Genomic DNA, 18926 nt, shown 5'->3' on the forward strand with positions numbered 1-18926 from the left:
ACTCAATACATTTATTTCGTCGTACACCGTTTTTCTCAACGTAAATATTGCAACTCTATTATTTGTTTCATCTTCTTTGAGAAATTTACCTATTTGTTGCAAATGTAACGAAGTATATGTTTGAGACTAACTTCTATTTCTGATGTTTATACTGTGTGTGCGTATGATTGAGAGAGAGGGAGGGAGGGGGATAGAGCTGACGAGTTTTAACTTGGGTGGGGGGGGGGGGGCAGTGGAGGGGGGATTACAAGCTATCAGTGAGTGGTTGAAAACTTTGGTGACAGCGACAGCTGATTTGACTTTTCCTTTCAATATTCTGTGGAGGGGCTCATGGATTTTTTGGATTCTATTATTATTATATTGGACTGTATTATTTTATTAATCCTTTTTGCAGATGGTATTCTATTATTTTAAATAATGAATGGCTTGGCATGTGTACTTGGTCATTCAACAGGATTTTCCCTTCTGCTTTGGTTTTCTGTATGTGGTAATTTTCTTGCATTATTAGGAGGTGTTGTTTTACTGTCGATTATAATTATTTTATGTCATTGTCTCTAGTGGTTGGTTTGTGGTCATTTTCTCTTAGGCATTCTGCAAATGTGATGTGGTTTGTCCCATATTTCCAAACTCTCATGTGTTTTTTTATCTGACATCAGATGTTCCCATGTTTGCTCTATGTAACTGCCTTCACAAGTGTTACACTGTAGCTGATATATACCTGCTTTCTGGTATATGTCTCTGTTATTTGTCAGTTTTGGGGTGTATTTTTGAACAGAATTGTCTATTGTGTCTGCTATGTTTATTCCTTATCTCTTGAAAATGTTGGTGGTTTGATAGGTGAGTTTGCGTTTGTATGTCATTGTGTACCATCTATTGTTTTCTTTCAACTTTTTCTGATTATCCTGTGCAGTTGTTATGGGACTACATGTTTGTGTTTGGTTCTGTTGTGTTGTTGTCTGTGGTTTGGAGCTTTCTGCTTTTATTTTACTTTTAATTTTGTTGTTAAGCTTTGTTACTGTGTTACTGTTGTAACCATTATTTTGTGCCTCCTGCATCATTATGTCCCATTCTTTTTGGTAGCCTTCTTTGGCAAGTGGTACTGTGTTGAGTCTATGGAGCATGTGTTGAAGTGCTGTTTGCTTTTGTGTGTGCGGGTGGTTAGAGGACTGAGGAATCATATTGTCTGTTGCTGTGGGTTTACGGTAAATTTCAAACATATGCTTATGGTTCTGTTTTTTTATTGTTATATCCAGGAAGTTAATTTGGTTGTTCTGTTCTCTTTCAATTGTGAATTTTATATTTTTATGGATCTTGCTGATGTCAGTATGTAGTTTTTCAATTTATCTTTGTGGTATATTTGTTAAGCAAAGGATGTCATCCATGTATCTGAACCACTATAATATGTTGTATTCTTTTGCTAATATTTTTGTGAAAATGATCTGTTAAATGTGGTTTACCAAAATATCTGCTAAGGCTTCTGAAACTGGGGACCCAATTGGTAATCCATCTTCTTCTAAATAAAATTCATTACTGAATTTGAAGTAATTTTGTTGTGTTATGAGCTTTATTAGTTTGTATATTTCCTTAATCTGTTCATCAGGAAGGTGACTATAAGTTTTCAGGTACTTATCTATAATTTCTATTACTTCTGGTACTCCTGGCTGGTGGGACCAAGCCATTCTAGGCACATCAGTCAATAACTGCGCAGCCACTAAGTTTGCAATTTCGAATCCTGCCTCGGGCATGACAGTGTGTGTGTTGTCCTTAGGTTAGTTAGGTTTAAGTAGTTCTAAGATCTAAGGGACTGACGACTTCAGATGTTAAGTCCCATAGTGCTCAGAGCCATTTGAACCATTTCTGGTACTGATATGTTGCAATACATGATTTCTATAACAAATGAAAAGAGGGTTATATCTTTTGTTCGTTGTATTTGCTGTGTAGTGTTTTTAATGGTTCTGTCTTCTTGTACTTTGAAATTTTCAGACAGAAATTTTAACATGTATCCTGCAAGCTCTGAAGAGGGGGGAGTTTCTGAAATCCAGTATTGGCCTCACAGAAGATTCGGTTTGTGGATTTTTGGTTGGCTTTGGAGAACCAGATCAGTGGGACTGATCTATGACAACTTTCTTTTCTCTATGTTATCCAATATGATGTCAATATTTTTCAGAGTGTGTTTTCTTTTTTTTTTTTTTTTACTTTTGTCTTTAATCTGAATGTCATGTCTGATTTTAAATTTGTAATGCTATTTTGTAAAATGAATTCTTGTGTTTTTTCAATGTATTGTTCTTTGTGTATCAGTAATATTGTGGTCTCCTTGTCTCCTTTTAAAATGTTGTTGTTGTTGTTGTTGATGTGGTCTTCAGTCCTGAGACTGGTTTGATGCAGCTCTCCATGCTACTCTATCCTGTGAAAGCTTCTTCATCTCCCAGTACCTACTGCAACCTACATCCTTCTGAATCTGCTGAGTGTATTCTTCTCTTGGTCTCCCTCTATGATTTTTACCCTCCATGCTGCCCTCCAATACTACATTGGTGATCCCTTGATGCCTCAGAACATGTCCTACCAACCGATCCCTTCTTCTAGTCAAGTTGTGCCACAAACTTCTCTTCTCCCCAATCCTATTCAATACCTCCTCATTAGTTACGTGATCTACCCATCTAATCTTCAGCATTCTTCTCTAGCACCACATTTCGAAAGCTTCTATTCTCTTCTTGTCCAAACCAGTTATCATCCATGTTTCACTTCCATACATGGCTACACTTCATACAAATACTTTCAGGAAAGAGTTCCTGACACTTAAATCTATACTCGATGTTAACAAATTTCTCTTCTTTATAAACGCTTTCCTTGCCATTGCTAGTCTACATTTTATATCCTCTATACTTCAACCATCATCAGTTATTTTGCTCCCCAAATAGCAAAACTCATTTACTACTTTAAGTGTCTCATTTCCTAATCTAATTCCTTCAGCATCACCCGACTTTATTTGACTACATTCCTTTATCCTCATTTTGCTTTTGTTGATGTTCATCTTATATCCTCGTTTCAAGCCACTATCCATTCCATTCAACTGCTCTTCCAAGTCCTTTGCTGACTCTGACAGAATTACAATGTCATAGGCGTACCTCAAAGTTTTTATTTCTTCCCCATGGATTTTAATACCTACTCTGAATTTTTCTTTTGTTTCCTTTACTTCTTGCTCAATATACAGATTGAATAACATCAGTGAGAGGCTACAACCCTGTCTCACTCCCTTCCCAACCACTGCTTCCCTTTTATGCCCCTCGACTCTTATGACTGCCATCTGGTTTCTGTACAAATTGCAAATAGCCTTTCGCTCCCTGTATTTTACCCCTGCCACCTTTAGAATTTGAAAGAGAGTATTCCAGTCAACATAGTCAAAAGCTTTCTCTAAGTCTACAAATGCTAGAAACATAGGTTTGCCTTTCCTTAATCTTTCTTCTAAGATAAGTCGTAAGGTCAGTATTGCCTCATGTGTTCCAGTATTTCTATGGAATCCAAACTGATCTCCCAGAGGTCAGCTTCTACTAGTTTTTCCATTCGTCTGTAAATCATTCATGTTAGTATTTTGCAGCTGTCACTTATTAAACTGATTGTTTGGTAATTTTCTCATCTGTCAACACCTGCTTTCTTTGGGATTGGAATTATTATTTTAAAATGATAACATTTTGTTTTTGTAGTTTTCTCCTAATTTTTCCTAGTGTTGCAGATCTGAGTTTTTGTTGTTTTGTGTTGTTGCATTTTTATGCTGGTTATTATATTCTGGATTTCTTTTTTTACTAGTTCTCTAGTTAATCCAATGCTGACACTGCTATTTTCATTCCTATCATCCCTTGTCAAAACACTTTATGCTTCTATAATTAGATTTCATAAGTAACCTTCATCTATTTCTGAATTTAGATTGTATTTTCATCCTTTCTCCAACAGCTGTCTTTCTTTACTGTTTAACTGTGTGTCTGTAAGGTTCACTAATCTTGGGTAGAATTTGTGTGTGTGAGTAAAGGTAATATGTTGTAACTGGAGTTTTTTGAGTTGGTTGATCTTTCTTCTATGAACTGTTTCTATTCTTTGTGCAGCAGTTTTTGTAAGCTTTTCGACCCTGTTGACCAGATGGGAGAAAACTTTCATATTATTTATGGTGTCTGCGAGTTGTAAATATGTTTTATACAACTCGTAATTCAACTCTTGTTTTTTAGAGTCTAGGGATTTTATCTCGTATTTTAACCATATTTTCTGAGCAGAATGCATTGCTTTTTGGGTGGTGGTTGAACTGTTTTTAATTTTTACATTGAATATTTAGGTACCAGATTGTTACATTTGCATATGTTGAATTTTGTGTGTTGTATGGTTTTATGGATGTTCAGATGATTCTTCTGAATTTCTGGTATGGGCCATGTGGAAATGCCTGGCATGGCATGAATAACAAGTCTGTTTGTGTGGCCATCCTCTGCAGCAAGCATATAAAAATTTGTTTTGTAAATAAAGCTGCCTTACCCTGCTGCTAGTTACTTTATTTATCCTGTACACTTTTCACCTTCTCCTGTTCTAAGGTATCATCAGTGGGATTTATAACGATACAGTTGTGTTTGTTTCATATTATTAAACAGTTAAATTCACATTTTTTTTAAAAAAGAGTAGCTACTTACATTTTGGTGATTTGCATTTTCTCACAACTGCCTATCATACAAGTTCATGGCCAGGGATAATGACGTGTCCTGGGGTCCACTGATAAACCACGGAATGGCTCCCAAGCAGGCGACGTGGAAACTGCTTCATGAGATAGGCATTCTCTGAAGCTGACCTACATTCTGTCTACACCATGGGGTTTTCTGGCTTTGGGAGATGGAATGGCATAACAGCACACATAACAAACTGCATGTCGTTAAGGAGGCTATGAATGTGTGGAAGTCTTCCAGGCAGGCCTCTCCCAGGGAATCAGTCATCCTCTTCTGGCTCTGCATTGACTATATGAGGCTAATGCATGGTTAACTACTCTGTAGCGAGAAGCCACCTAAGTGTCGATGTGGCTTCCAAATGACAGTTGTTCACCTCTTGCTGGACTACTCACATTTAACCGCTCTGTGACAGACTTTCAACTTTCCCACCAACCTGCCTTCGGTGTTGGACACAATGACTCCACAGCAGCTTTAGTTCTACATTTTATCCGTGAGAGTGGGTTTTATACTTCTATATAGGGTTTAGTGTATCCTTTGACCCTCTGTGTCCTCCAGCCTAGTGCTTTACGGTTGAGTTTTTAATGTGTTGCAGAGTCACTGGCTTTCCCTTTCTATTCTCGTGCTTGCCAGCCACTGTAATCTGCTTTCATGTTTTACTCTCTTCTGTTGTTTCCTTGTCCTCTTTTGTTCCTTTTAGTGTTCATAGTGTGCCCTTCATTCTTATGGCTTTTCCTTTCTTTCTGTTTTGTGTTACACATTTAATCCGTTTTATTCTCACTCTTGTGGCATTGCTTTTTAGGAACATTGGTGAGGCAGATGGTGTGATAGCTGTCCACATCAAGTGCGTTTTTACACAATCTCACCATAGCCGGTTGAAGATGATGATTATATGTCACTTGTAGTCAGATGAGATATGTTTAATCACCTGGCTGTGGATGCGGTCAGGCCCAGGAACTGTGTCGGTGCAATGTGCAAGAGCACTGAAAAGCTTCCACTTTGTAAATGGGGCGTTATAGGATTCACCACAGCATGTAGTGCATTAGAGTACATTACCTTTCAGCCACCGTTCCAGTGTGCGAAACCTTGGGGGGTGATTATCCAATGCAGTGCCCGGCAAAGTGCCCGGAAATCGCATTTGTGTTGGTACATAACTCGCCATTTAAGGTAACACCAGGGACAGCCATTGAGGCTTGGTACCCAAAGAGACATTTGATCTTTTTCCAGACTTGGGAAGACATGTGGCCTCCAATGGTGGAGACTTATCTCTCCCAACACCACTCCTTCTGTTGCTCGATAAGGTAGTGAACACTGGCACAGAGCCATTTAAAGACTATGATGTGCTCCAGGGAAGGGTGCCACTTACGGGCTGTAAAGCTTGCAGACACTCTTCAATTGCCTGAACGATTTGCGGCGACCACCAAGTGACTGCCTTACTCCTTGGGCAACCTAAAGAGCGAGAGATTCCGTTTTCTGTGACATAAACAATTGTGCTAGTCATCTGCTCAACCATCACATCGATATTACAATGTAGGGGAGATTCAGCGGTGACAGCTAAGGTGAAAGTTACCCAGTTAGCCTTGTTCAAAGCCCATCTGGGCAGGCATCTGTGTGCCTGATGCTGGGGCACTGCCAGGAAGATGGGGAAGTGCTCACTACCACACAGGTAGTCATGTCTTCTTCAGTGGATGGATGGGAGATGTTCTGGGCTGCAGATTGATACGTCAATGGCTGAGTAACTCCCATGAGCCACACTGAAACATGTGGCGGCCCCAGTATTTAAGAGTCATAGGTCAAATTGCAACAGTAAATTTCGACAACTCTGCCTCGCCCAGTAACTATGGTACCACCCCACAAGGGGTTATGGGCATTAAAATCTTCCCGAAGAAGGAAAGGTTTAGGCAGTTTATCAATTAGTGCAGCTAATACATTCAGGGGTACTGCACCATCTAGATGAAGATATACATTTCAGACAGTTATTTCCTGCATCATCTTTATTCTGACAGCCACAGCTTCAAGAGAGTTTTGAAGGGGCACATGTTCACTACAGACTGAGTTTAGAACATAAACGCAAACTCCACCTGTCAATCGATTATAGTCACTGTGGTTGCTGTAATATGCCTTATAGTGACGGAGGGCAGGGAACCAGGTTACCTGGAGGGCAATGCAGATGGCAGGTTTAAACCTCAACAGTTGCTGTAGCTCAGCCAGGCAGTGGATAAAAGCACCACAGTTGCACTGGACGATGACATCGTGAGACTGGGAAGGCACGGAAAATTCAGTGAAGCACTGTATGGCTCACAGTCACCTGCTTCCACTGATTTATTGCCTGAATAGTCTATATCCATCATGTGAGAGGGTCTGGCAAGATCTACACTCCTGGAAATAGAAAAAAGAACACATTGACACCGGTGTGTCAGACCCACCATACTTGCTCCGGACACTGCGAGAGGGCTGTACAAGCAATGATCACACGCACGGCACAGCGGACACACCAGGAACCGCGGTGTTGGCCGTTGAATGGCACTAGCTGCACAGCAGTTGTGCATTGCCGCCGTCAGTGTCAGCCAGTTTGCCGTGGCATACGGAGCTCCATCGCAGTCTTTAACACTGGTAGCATGCCGCGACAGCGTGGACGTGAACCGTATGTGCAGTTGATGGACTATGAGCGAGGGCATATAGTGGGCATGTGGGAGGCCGGGTGGACGTACCGCCGAATTGCTCAACACGTGGGGCGTGAGGTCTCCACAGTACATCGATGTTGTCGCCAGTGGTCGGCGGAAGGTGCACGTGCCCGTCGACCTGGGACCGGACCGCAGCAACGCACGGATGCACGCCAAGACTGTAGGATCCTACGCAGTGACGTAGGGGACCACACCGCCACTTGCCAGCAAATTAGGGACACTGTTGCTCCTGGGGTATCGGCGAGGACCATTCGCAACCGTCTCCATGAAGCTGGGCTATGGTCCCGCACACCGTTAGGCCGTCTTCCGCTCACGCCCCAACATCGTGCATCCCGCCTCCAGTGGTGTCACGACAGGCGTGAATGGGGGACGAATGGAGACGTGTCGTCTTCAGCGATGAGAGTTGCTTCTGACTTGGTGCCAATGATGGTCGTATGCGTGTTTGGCGCCGTGCAGGTGAGCGCCAAAATCAGGACTGCATACAACCGAGGCACACAGGGCCAACACCCAGCATCATGGTGTGGGGAGCAATCTCCTACACTGGCCGTACACCTCAAGTGATCGTCGAGGGGACACTGAATAGTGCACAGTACATCCAAACCGTCATCGAACCCATCGTTCTACCATTCCTAGACCGGCAAGGGAACTTGCTGTTCCAACAGGACAATGCACATCCACATGTATCCCGTGCCACCCAACGTGCTCTAGAAGGTGTAAGTCAACTACCCTGGCCAGCAAGATCTTCGGATCTGTCCCCCAATGAGCATGTTTGGGACTGGATGAAGTGTCGTCTCACGCGGTCTGCACGTCCGGCACGAACACTGGTCCAACTGAGGCGCCAGGTGGAAATGGCATGGCAAGCCGTTCCACAGGACTACATCCAGCATCTCTACGATCGTCTGCATGGGAGAATAGCAGCCTGCATTGCTGCGAAAGGTGGATATACACTGTACTAGTGCCGACATTGTACATGCTCTGTTGCCTGTGTCTATGTGCCTGTGGTTCTGTCAGTGTGATCATATGATGTATCTGACAACAAGAATGTGTCAATAAAGTTTCCCCTTCCTATGACAATGAATTCACGGTGTTCTTATTTCAATTTCCAGGAGTGTAGGTACTTAGCAGGTGCCCAAATCTCCACCCCACCCTCAGCTGCAGAGCCTGTAGGTAGCAGTGGTGTGGGTGCGACCGCAATTTCTTTGGTCTTAGCGGTTTTCGTTTTGGATTTCTCTCACAGCTCCTTGGGTTTCCCTGGCTGGGAGGACTTCACTGGCTCAGTCTCCAGGACTGAGGATGAGCGTGACGTCCTACAACCAGCTGCTTTTTTGCTCTTTGGCCACTGGCTGGTGTCCTGTTTCCCACTAGAAGCTACCTAGGAATGGAGTGACCCAAGGGACCACTTCCTAGGGAGAGAAGCTGAAGAACACTTACGCTTCTCCAGCTCCAGCCATGATTGTTGCGCAATGATGGTGGCGGCGGGGGGCGGCGGGGGGCGGCGGGGGGGGGGGGGGGGGCAGGGTGGTGTTGCTCCTCAAGTAGGTGGTGCAGGATCAACAGGGATGGAAATGCTATCCAACATCAAGGGGGCAGGTGAGTCTACCAGCTCTGAGAGTTGACCTGGGTTGGCAGAGCTCATGGTGTCAGAACTGTTGTAGTGGTGGTGTAAGACTATGTCATACACACAGGATGCAGGTGTTCAAATTTTCTCTTATCCTCAGTGTAGGTCATTCATTCCAGGGTCTTGTACTCCATGATTCTCCTTTCTTTCTGGAGAATCCTGCAGTCAGGTGAGCAAGGTGAATGGTGCTCTCTGCAGTTGACACAGGTGGAAGGCAGTGCACATGGAGTATTGGGATGTGATGGGCATCCAAAATCTTGGTTTGTGACACTGGACGTAGTGAGGGAAAACATATTGCTGAACTTCCAGCACTTCAAGCACCGAGTTGGGGGGTGGATACAGGGCCTTACATCACACCAGTAGACCATCACCTTGACCTTCTCGAACAATGTATCACCCTCAAAGGCCAATATGAAGGCACCGCTGGCAACCTCATTATCCTTCCGACCCCGGTGGACATGCTGGACGAAATTTACACCTCGTCACTCTAAATTGGCCAGCAGCTCAATTTCGGACTGCAAAAGAATGTCTCTATGAAATGTGATACCCTGGACCACATTTAGGCTCTTACTTGTTGTACTGTTGTGTGTTGAATTGTGCTTGTGATCGCTTAGAGACTGCTGGTGTTTCACCACCAGCAAGAGGTGATGGACTGCGCTTCATCGTTTGTCATCCACCCTGATGCCGCCCACTCTGACCAGGGGCCCTCCCAACAGGCGCCACCTGATAGGATGGCCTTTGCTGGGAGTCCTGATGCCTCAGGAGGATGGGCATCTACCCCTTGGCATATGCAGGGAGTTAACAGTGCAGTCATCAGCAGCACAATGCCTGTGTGGTTATGGGTCTAAAGATCTTAATTCACGAAGAACACGATGGACCTTTTAAGGCTCCCTTCTCCAGTTGGCTCATTCTTTTGGAAATGTTTGAAGAATGGAAGTCAAACCCTACAGGGGGCCATCACATAAAGGCTGAAACAAGTGAAACTCCTTTTAGTCACCTTGTACGACAGGCAGGAATACCCCGGACCTGCAGGGGAGAAGGAGAATATGATATGGTTGCTCCAGTCCTGATTGTGCTACCATTCATGAGTGGAATGCTGCACCTTTGGGAGGTGGTGGGTGACTGGAGCAATAAGGCACGGGGATGTGTTGTTGTACGAAGCTGGGAAGGAAATAACAGTGTGTGAAGGCCTCAGTGAGATCCTCAGCATATTTTCAGAGGAACTGCTCATCACTACTGATGCAACAGCCATGGATGACTAGGCTGTATGGAAGGGACTTCTTGGTATAGAAAGTGTTGCAGCTGTGAAAGTGTTCTAGAAACTAGAACTGAGATCCAGACATTTTTATTAATTAGACTGCGCATCTTATGTGGTGAGAAAAAGTCAATAATTGTATCTGGGGACTTTATAATGTCAATATGTTGGTACACAGTGCAATTAAAATTCCGTTCCTTAACTTTCTATGTAGTTTCAACTTTTATTCTAATACACACATCAAAAAAGTTTTGCATAACCCCATTCCCTAGGGTTGGAGAGTAGAGAACCTGTACAGAAAATTGGAATAGAAATCAACATAAACAATATTTCTGCCCTTTTTATTGCTCATAAAAACCACACACTGCCTGTTGTACCACTATACAGTGATACCTTCACAGGTAGGGGGTCCAGATTTCTGTATACACTGGTATCTCTAATACCCAATAGCACATCCACTTGCATTGATGCATGCCTGTATTTGTCATGGCATACCATCCACAAGTTCATCAAGGCACTGTTGGTCCAGATTGTCACAGTCCTCAACGGCGATTTGGCATAGATCCCCAAGAGTGGTTGGCGGGTCATGTTATCCATAAACAGCCATTTTCAATAAATCCCAGACAAGTTTGATGGGTTCTGTCTGGAGAGCATGCTGGCCACTCTAGTTAAACAATATAATTATCCCGAAGGAAGTCATTCGTGGGGGTATGAATTCTCGTCCACAACAATTAATGCCTCACGAATATGCTGCCGATATCATTGCGCTATTGGTTGGAGAATGGCATTCATGTATCATGCAGCCATTATGATGCCTTCCATGACCAGCAGCAACATACATCAGCCCCACATAATGAAACTACACCTGCTGTACAGTGTGTCTTAGGTGTTCAGCTTCACCGTGTTGCCTCTAAACACGTCTCCAACGATTATGTGGTTGAAGGCATATATGATACTCATTAGTGAAGAGAATGTGATGCCAATCCTGAGTGGTCTGTTCAGCATGTTGTTGGACCCATCTGTAAGACACTGCATGTTGTCATGGTTGCAAAAATGAACCTCACCATGGATGTCAGGAGTGGAGCTGCCCATCATACAGCCTGTGGTGCACAGTTTGAGTCATAACACGACATCCTGTGGCTCCACAAAAAGCATTATTCTGGCATTGCTGTCAGGGTTCCTATGAGCCATAATCCATAGCTAGCAGTCATCCACTGCAGTTGTAGCCCTTGGGTGGCTTGAGCGAGGATTGTCATCAGGAGTTCCTGTATCTCTGTAGGTCCTCTATGTTTGAACATTATCACTTTGGTTCACTTCGAGATGCCTGGACACTTCCCCTGTTGAGAGACCTTCCTAGCACAAAGTAACTAAGTGGATGTGATCAAACCACAGTATTGGCCATCTAGGCATGGCTGAACTTCAGACAACATGAGCTGTCTACCTCCTTCCAGGTGGAATGACTCGAACTTATTGGCTGTCGGAGCCCCTCCGTCTAATAGGTGCTGCTCATGCATGGTTGTTTACATCTTTGGGTGGGTTTAGTGACATCTCTTAACAGTCAAAGGGACTGTGTCTGTAATACAATATCCACAGTCAACATCTATCTTCAGGAGTTCTTGGAACTGGGATGATGCAAAACTTTTCCGGCATGTGTATAAATATCCCAGCTATGCTAACAAACTCTTCAAAAAGTTTCATAGACAATACATCTTCAAATCTAGAAACCTCAGATATAGAAGTAAGGAACATTGACCTAGGCTTATCTGACCACAATGCACTCATTACAGTTCTCACACTTCCCGTAAATACAACAATAGTACATCATAGGTACAAAAGAATTTTCTCCCCTGAAAACTGCCACCAGTTTACTACCACACTGACTGACCAATCCTCAGCATACGTATTGTCACAAACAAATACAAATGCCATGTTCTCTCTTTCCATGATAGATCTGGAAATGTGCTGTCTATAAAGATTCATGAAAGTCCACTCACATACACTTACAAAAACACACTGAGAAACTTCTACACTGAAGTGAAAATTTTTTCTGACACTAAAAAAGAAAAAAAAGTATGAAACTGCAAATGTAAGTGTATAAAAAGGATAATTAATGTAGCATACATATTACATAATTATAGATTGGTAAGGGAGTCAGACAATGAATCAAGCAGAACATGGTAAATAGTTAAAGAGAACTGGGAAAAGCAGTAAGGAACAGGAGACTATACTTATATCTGGAGATAACAATCAACTAAAAAAAGAAGCATTGCTCAATTACATTATTAACTACTTTCTAAGTGTACTTGAGAAACTAAGCATGAACTTTAACAAACAAAAGTAAAAACCAGCACCAAAGTAGGCATCAGTAGGAGAATAAGTTCCAAGTTCCACTAATGAATATGAAATGTGGAAGTAATTAATAGTCTGAGGCCAGAAATGTCTGCAGAAATGGATAAAGTGCAAGTGTCACAAATAAAAAAGTTGCGCCACAAATTTTGTAGCCACAGGTACATACTGCCAATTTCTCATTCAGTGAAGGTGTGTTCACACAGAGGATGAAAATTTCTAAGGTTAGAACTCTGTTCAAAAATGGGTATTCATGCTAGGTAGAAAACTGCAGACGTATGTCCCTCCTTCAATCTCTTTCATAAATCTTTAGGAAGTTGATGAAAATCAGGATCATAAGCTATCTCGACACCTCCAATCTTCTGAATTGTAATCAACACAGCTTTCATACAGGTTATAACACAGGAGCCATACAAGCCTCATGAAGGAGCCAGAAGGAATTTCGACCATAACAAAAGTGTTGTAGCAATCAACCAAGATCTTATCAATGCCTTTGATACAGTAAACCACTAAATACTCCATGAGAAACTGGAAGCTATAGCATCAAAGATATTGGCAAGGAACTAACTTAATCCTATCTACAACATAGAACACAGGTTTTGGAACTCACAGGGTCTCAAAACAGGCAAAAAATAAAGTGGCTATCAGATGCTAAGAGGGTGGCAACAGGTGTCCTGTAGGGTACTGTTCATGGCCCCACCTATAATTTCTGATCTATATAATTGACATTAAAAGCCCAAACGGTTTGTCAAAAATGATGTTATTTGCAGACCATACAACCATAATTTGGTGATGATGGAAAATCCTTATCTATTACTGCTGAAAAAGTTGTGAAATGCGTGCTGCAGCAGTTTCTTCCTAATAAGTTAACATTTAATTTAAATAAAATAAATTAGCTACAGTACAGTAAAGGAAATGAGAAGTATATCCTCCAGTTTTTATTGAGTGCCCACGAAATAGAGAAAGTAAAGTTTACAGAATTATTGGGCATGCACACTGACCATGTCTTCAGCTGGAAAAGCCATTGCATTTACATATCCCAAAAACTCAATTCTGCATGTTTTGCACCGAGCATAATTTATGGAATTTGTTACAAACAATGTACAACGTTAGTGTATTTTGCTTATTTCCAGTCTGCTGTATCTTATAGAAGAATGTTCTGAGGTGTCAAAAAACCTCACTTGCAGATACTTTGAAATGACAGGAAAATGTCATTTAAATTATTAAATACAGCTCTCCACAAACTCACTGCAAGCCCTTATTCATGCATTTAATAATACTTACAGTACCATTGTTGTTCATATTCAAAAGTATGTCTGATAGAAGTACACACACAAGTAATTTACATATGAATTCAGATTTACAGAAGTACAACACACGTCAGTAAGAATCTGCATGTAGAAAGAGCTATAAAAACAAAAACTCAAAACAGGTTGAGCCATTATGGAATAAAGCTGTATAACACACTGTCAATTTAGATCAAGGGAATTATGGATGACAAAAAATTTAAGTCAGAAATAAAACTTAAGTATTAAATTAATGTTTCTATATCATGGATGAGTATTTTGAATTCCTTGATGACTAATAACCACTTGTTTTCTTTTCATTGTCATTCAAACATGCTGTTCTGATTGTAAATATTAAATATTGTTTGTATATTCTTGTTTCTTGAAGTGTACTGCTTGTATGTCAGAATTGTTATAGGGCACATCTAATACCAATCCATTAGTCCATTATGAAATTTTTTAAACACATTGTATAATGTTAATTTCATATTAGTTATATTAACATCTAGAATTGTGATGTATGTATGCTGTATCTCATTATGACAATACCTACATCATGTATGTGATGCAAAGGATACTATGGTGAACAGTAATTACTTACTTAAATCTGAACACACTTTTCTTTTTGTAAATAATAAAGAAAAAACACAAACTAGGAAATGATCGGAAAGTAATTATATGTACAAATTAACTTGGAATGTCAATGTAAAATGACTTTCTCCACATCATTACAATCTGTCATGCAAAATTGTCCATGGAATGTGTAACTAACTAACTTTATAATGGGTCACTGATGAAGACAGAGTAGTTTCTTCTTTTATTTCTTTGATACACTAATAATAACACACAAATGGTAAAAACATTAAGCTGTTTTCAAGATTTTTAGTGTTGTTGTTGTTGTTGTTGTGATCTTCAGTCCTGAGACTGGTTTGATGCAGCTCTCCATGCAACTCTATCCTGTGCAAGCTTCTTCATCTCCCAGTACATACTGTAGCCTACATCCTTCTGAATCTGCTTAGTGTATTAATCTCTAGGTCTCCCTCTATGATTTTTACCCTCCACACTGCCCTCCAATACTAAATTGGTGATCCCTTGATGCCTAAGTACATGTCCTACCAACCAATCCCTACTTCAAGTCAAGCTGTGCCACAAACTCCTCTTCTCTCCAATTCTACACAATACCTCCCCATTAGTAATGTGATCTACCCATCTAATCTTCAGCATTTTTCTGTAGCACCAAATTTTGAAAGCTTCTATTCTCTTCTTGTCCAACTATTTATCATCCATGTTTCACTTTCATACATAGCTACACTCCATACAAATACTTTCAGAAACGACTCCCTGTGTTCCAGCCAACATTGTCAAAAGCTTTTTCCAAGTCTAGAAATGCTATAAACACAGGTTTGCCTTTTCTTAATCTAGCTTCTAAGATAAGTCATAGGGTCAGTGTTGCTGCACGTGTTCCAATATTTCTACGGAATCCGAACTGATCTTCCCCGAGGTCAGCTTCTACCAGTTTTTCCATTCATCCGTAAAGAATTCTCGTTAGTATTTTGCACCTGTGACTTATTGAACTTATAGTTCGGTAATTTTCACATCTGTCAACACCTGCTTTCTTTGGGATTGGAATTATTATATTCTTCTTGAAGTCTGAGGGTATTTCACCTGTCTCATACATTTTGCTCACCAGATGGTAGAGTTTTGTCAGGACTGCCTCTCCTAAGGCTGTCAGTAGTTCTAATGCAATGTTGCCAACTCCCAGGGCCTTGTTTCAACTTAGGTCTTTCAGTGCTCTGTCAAACTCTTCGCGCAGCATCATATCTCTCACTTCATCTCAGCATTTTAAGTGTTATATAGGGACAAAATGGAAGAATCTGATGTCTTGGTTCAGTTACACGTAATATTTTTTGAGTGTTTTATCTACCAATGGGAAAATGCTCCTCTCTAAACACAAATAAGTGTATATGCTCCTTTTTAAATAATTGACTGAAAAATCTGATTCTAGCTGCCTCATCCTTCTTTACACAGCACCTTCCCAAAAATTTCCCAAAACTTTTGGTACACAAATATACTTGTTCTCTTCTCACTAATATGTCACTCATACCCCTCACAGCGGATTGCCCATTCTCACTCATTCACTACTACTATTACTACTACTACCACTACTAGTAGTACTAGTAGTAGTAGTAGTAGTAGTAGTATTTCCTCTTGCTGTCACTGTCTCTGCCTTGCTCTATCTTACTGCTACTATCTGTTTCACTCCTTCCTACTGCTGCTGTATCTTCTCACTGACACACTGTCTCTCTTCTTTTTTGCCATTGTCACAGACTCAGTGTTGCATAATCATTGGTTCTCACCTACTTCCACATCCCAATTTTCTACATTCCTCTCCAACCATGGAGAAAAGTTCGCATGGTGCCTGTTGTATTAAATTCCGATGCAATTTCTATCTTTCATCAACACTCTGAAGGTACACCGATTACATAATGCCTCCAGTTGTGCTTTGGAAACTACTATTAGTCTTCCAGGGAACGATCAAAGCGTAGACAGTTTGAGACATTACTCCCATGGAGAAAAGTCCCCATGTTGCCTGTTGTATTCAATGCTGATGCAATTTCTGTGTTCCATCAACACTCTGAATGTCCAAAGATTACTGAATGCCTCCAGATGTGCTTCGGAAACTACTACTGGTTTTCCAGGGAACGATCAATGCGTAGACAGTTTGAGACATTACTCCCATAGAGAAAAATCTAGTGCCTGTTGTATTCAATCCCGATGCAATTTCTGTGTTTCATCAACACTCTGAAGGTCCACAGATTACATAATGACTCCAGATGTGCTTCGGAAACTACTACTGGTCTTCCAGGGAACGATCAGAGGGTAGACAGTTTGAGACATTACTCCCATGGAGAAAAGTCCGCATGGTGCCTGTTGTTTTCAATGCCGATGCAATTTCTGTGTTTCATCAACACTCTGAATGTCCAACGATTACTGAATGCGTCCAGATGTCCTTTGGAAACTACTGCTGGTCTTCCAGGGAACGATCAAGCCGTAGACAGTTTGAGATATTACTCCCATGGAGAAAAGTCCGCATGGTACCTGTTGTATTCAATCCCGATGCAATTTCTGTGTGTCATCAACACTCTGAAGGTCCAAAGATTGCAGACTGCCTCCAGATGTGCTTCGGAAACTACTACTAGTCTTCCAGGGAACTATGTAAATCCAGACAGTTTGAGACTTTACTCCCACAGAGGAACATCCGCATGGTGCCTGTTGTATTCAATCCCGATGCACTTTCTTAGTTTCATGAACACTGTGAAGGTCCACAGATTTCAGAATGCCTCCAGATGTGCTTCGGAAACTATTGCTGGTCTTTCAGTGAACGATCAAAGCGTAGACAGTTTGAGACATTACTCCCATGGAGAAAAGTCCGCATGGTGCCTGTTGTTTCCAATGCCGATGCAATTTCTGTGTTTCATCAACACTCTGAATGTCCAACGATTACTGAATGCGTCCAGATGTCCTTTGGAAAATACTACTGGTCTTCCAGGGAACGATCAAGTCGTAGACAGTTTGAGATATTACTCCCATGGAGAAAAGTCCGCATGGTACCTGTTGTATTCAATCCCGATGCAATTTCTGTGTGTCATCAACACTCTGAAGGTCCAAAGATTGCAGAGTGCCTCCAGATGTGCTTCGGAAACTACTACTAGTCTTCCAGGGAACTATGTAAATCCAGACAGTTTGAGACTTTACTCCCACGGAGGAGCATCCGCATGGTGCCTGTTGTATTCAATCCCGATGCACTTTCTGTGTTTCATGAACACTCTGAAGGTCCACAGATTTCAAAATGCCTCCAGATGTGCTTCGGAAACTATTGCTGGTCTTTCAGTAAACGATCAAAGCGTAGACAGTTTGAGACATTACTAACATGGAGAAAAGTCCGCATGGTGCCTGTTGTATATAATCACAATACAATTTCTATGTTTCATCAACACTCTGGACGTCCACAGAATACAGAGTGCCACCAGATGTGCTTCGGAAACTACTACTGGTCTTCCAGGAACGATGTAAGAGTAGACAGTTTGAGACATTACTCCCATCGAGAAAAGTCCGCATGGTGCCTGTTGTATTTAATCCCGATGCACTTTCTGTGATTCATGAACACTCTGAAGGTCCACAGATTACAGAATGCCTCCACATGTGCTTCGGAATCTATGACAGGTCTCCCAGGAATAGATCAAAGCGTAAACAGTTTGAGACATTACTCCCATGGAGGAAAGTCTGCATGGTGCCTGTTGTATTCAATCCCGATGCAATTTCTGTGTTTCGTCAACACTCTGAATGCCCAAAGATTCCTGAATGCATCCAGATTTGCATCGGAAACTACTACTGGTCTCCCAGGAATCGGTCAAAGCGTAGACGTTTGAGACAGTACTCCCATGGAGAAAAGTCCGCTTGGTAAATGTTGTATTCTATCACGATGCAATTTCGGTGTTTCATCAACACTCTGAAGGTCAACAGATTACAGAATGCCTCCAAATGTGCTTCGGAAACAACTACTGGTCTTGCAGGCAAGGATCAAAGCGTAGACAGTGTGAGACATTACTCCCATGGAGAAAATTCCGCATGGTGAATGGTGTATTCCATCACGATGCAATTGTTTGTTTCACCAACACTCTGAAGGTCCACAGATTATATAATGCCTCCACATGTGCTTCGGAAACTAGTACTGGTCCTCCAGTGAAATATCTAAGCGTAGACAGTTTCAGAAATTCCTCCCATGGAGAAACGTCCGCCTGGTGCCTGTTGTATTCAATCCCTTATCAATTTCTGTGTTTCATCAAACCTCTGAAGGTCCAAAGATTACTGAATGCCTCCATATGTGCTTTGGAAACTACTACTGGTTCTTCCAGGGAACGATCAAGGCGTAGACACTTCGAGACATTACTCCCACGGAGAGAAGTCCACGTGGTGAATGTTGTATTCCTTTACTTTGCAATTTCTGTGTTTCACCAACACTCTGAAGGTCCACAGATTATT

Source organism: Schistocerca gregaria, unplaced genomic scaffold (assembly GCF_023897955.1).
Source record: "Schistocerca gregaria isolate iqSchGreg1 unplaced genomic scaffold, iqSchGreg1.2 ptg000497l, whole genome shotgun sequence".
In the NCBI taxonomy this organism is placed as follows: domain Eukaryota; kingdom Metazoa; phylum Arthropoda; class Insecta; order Orthoptera; family Acrididae; genus Schistocerca; species Schistocerca gregaria.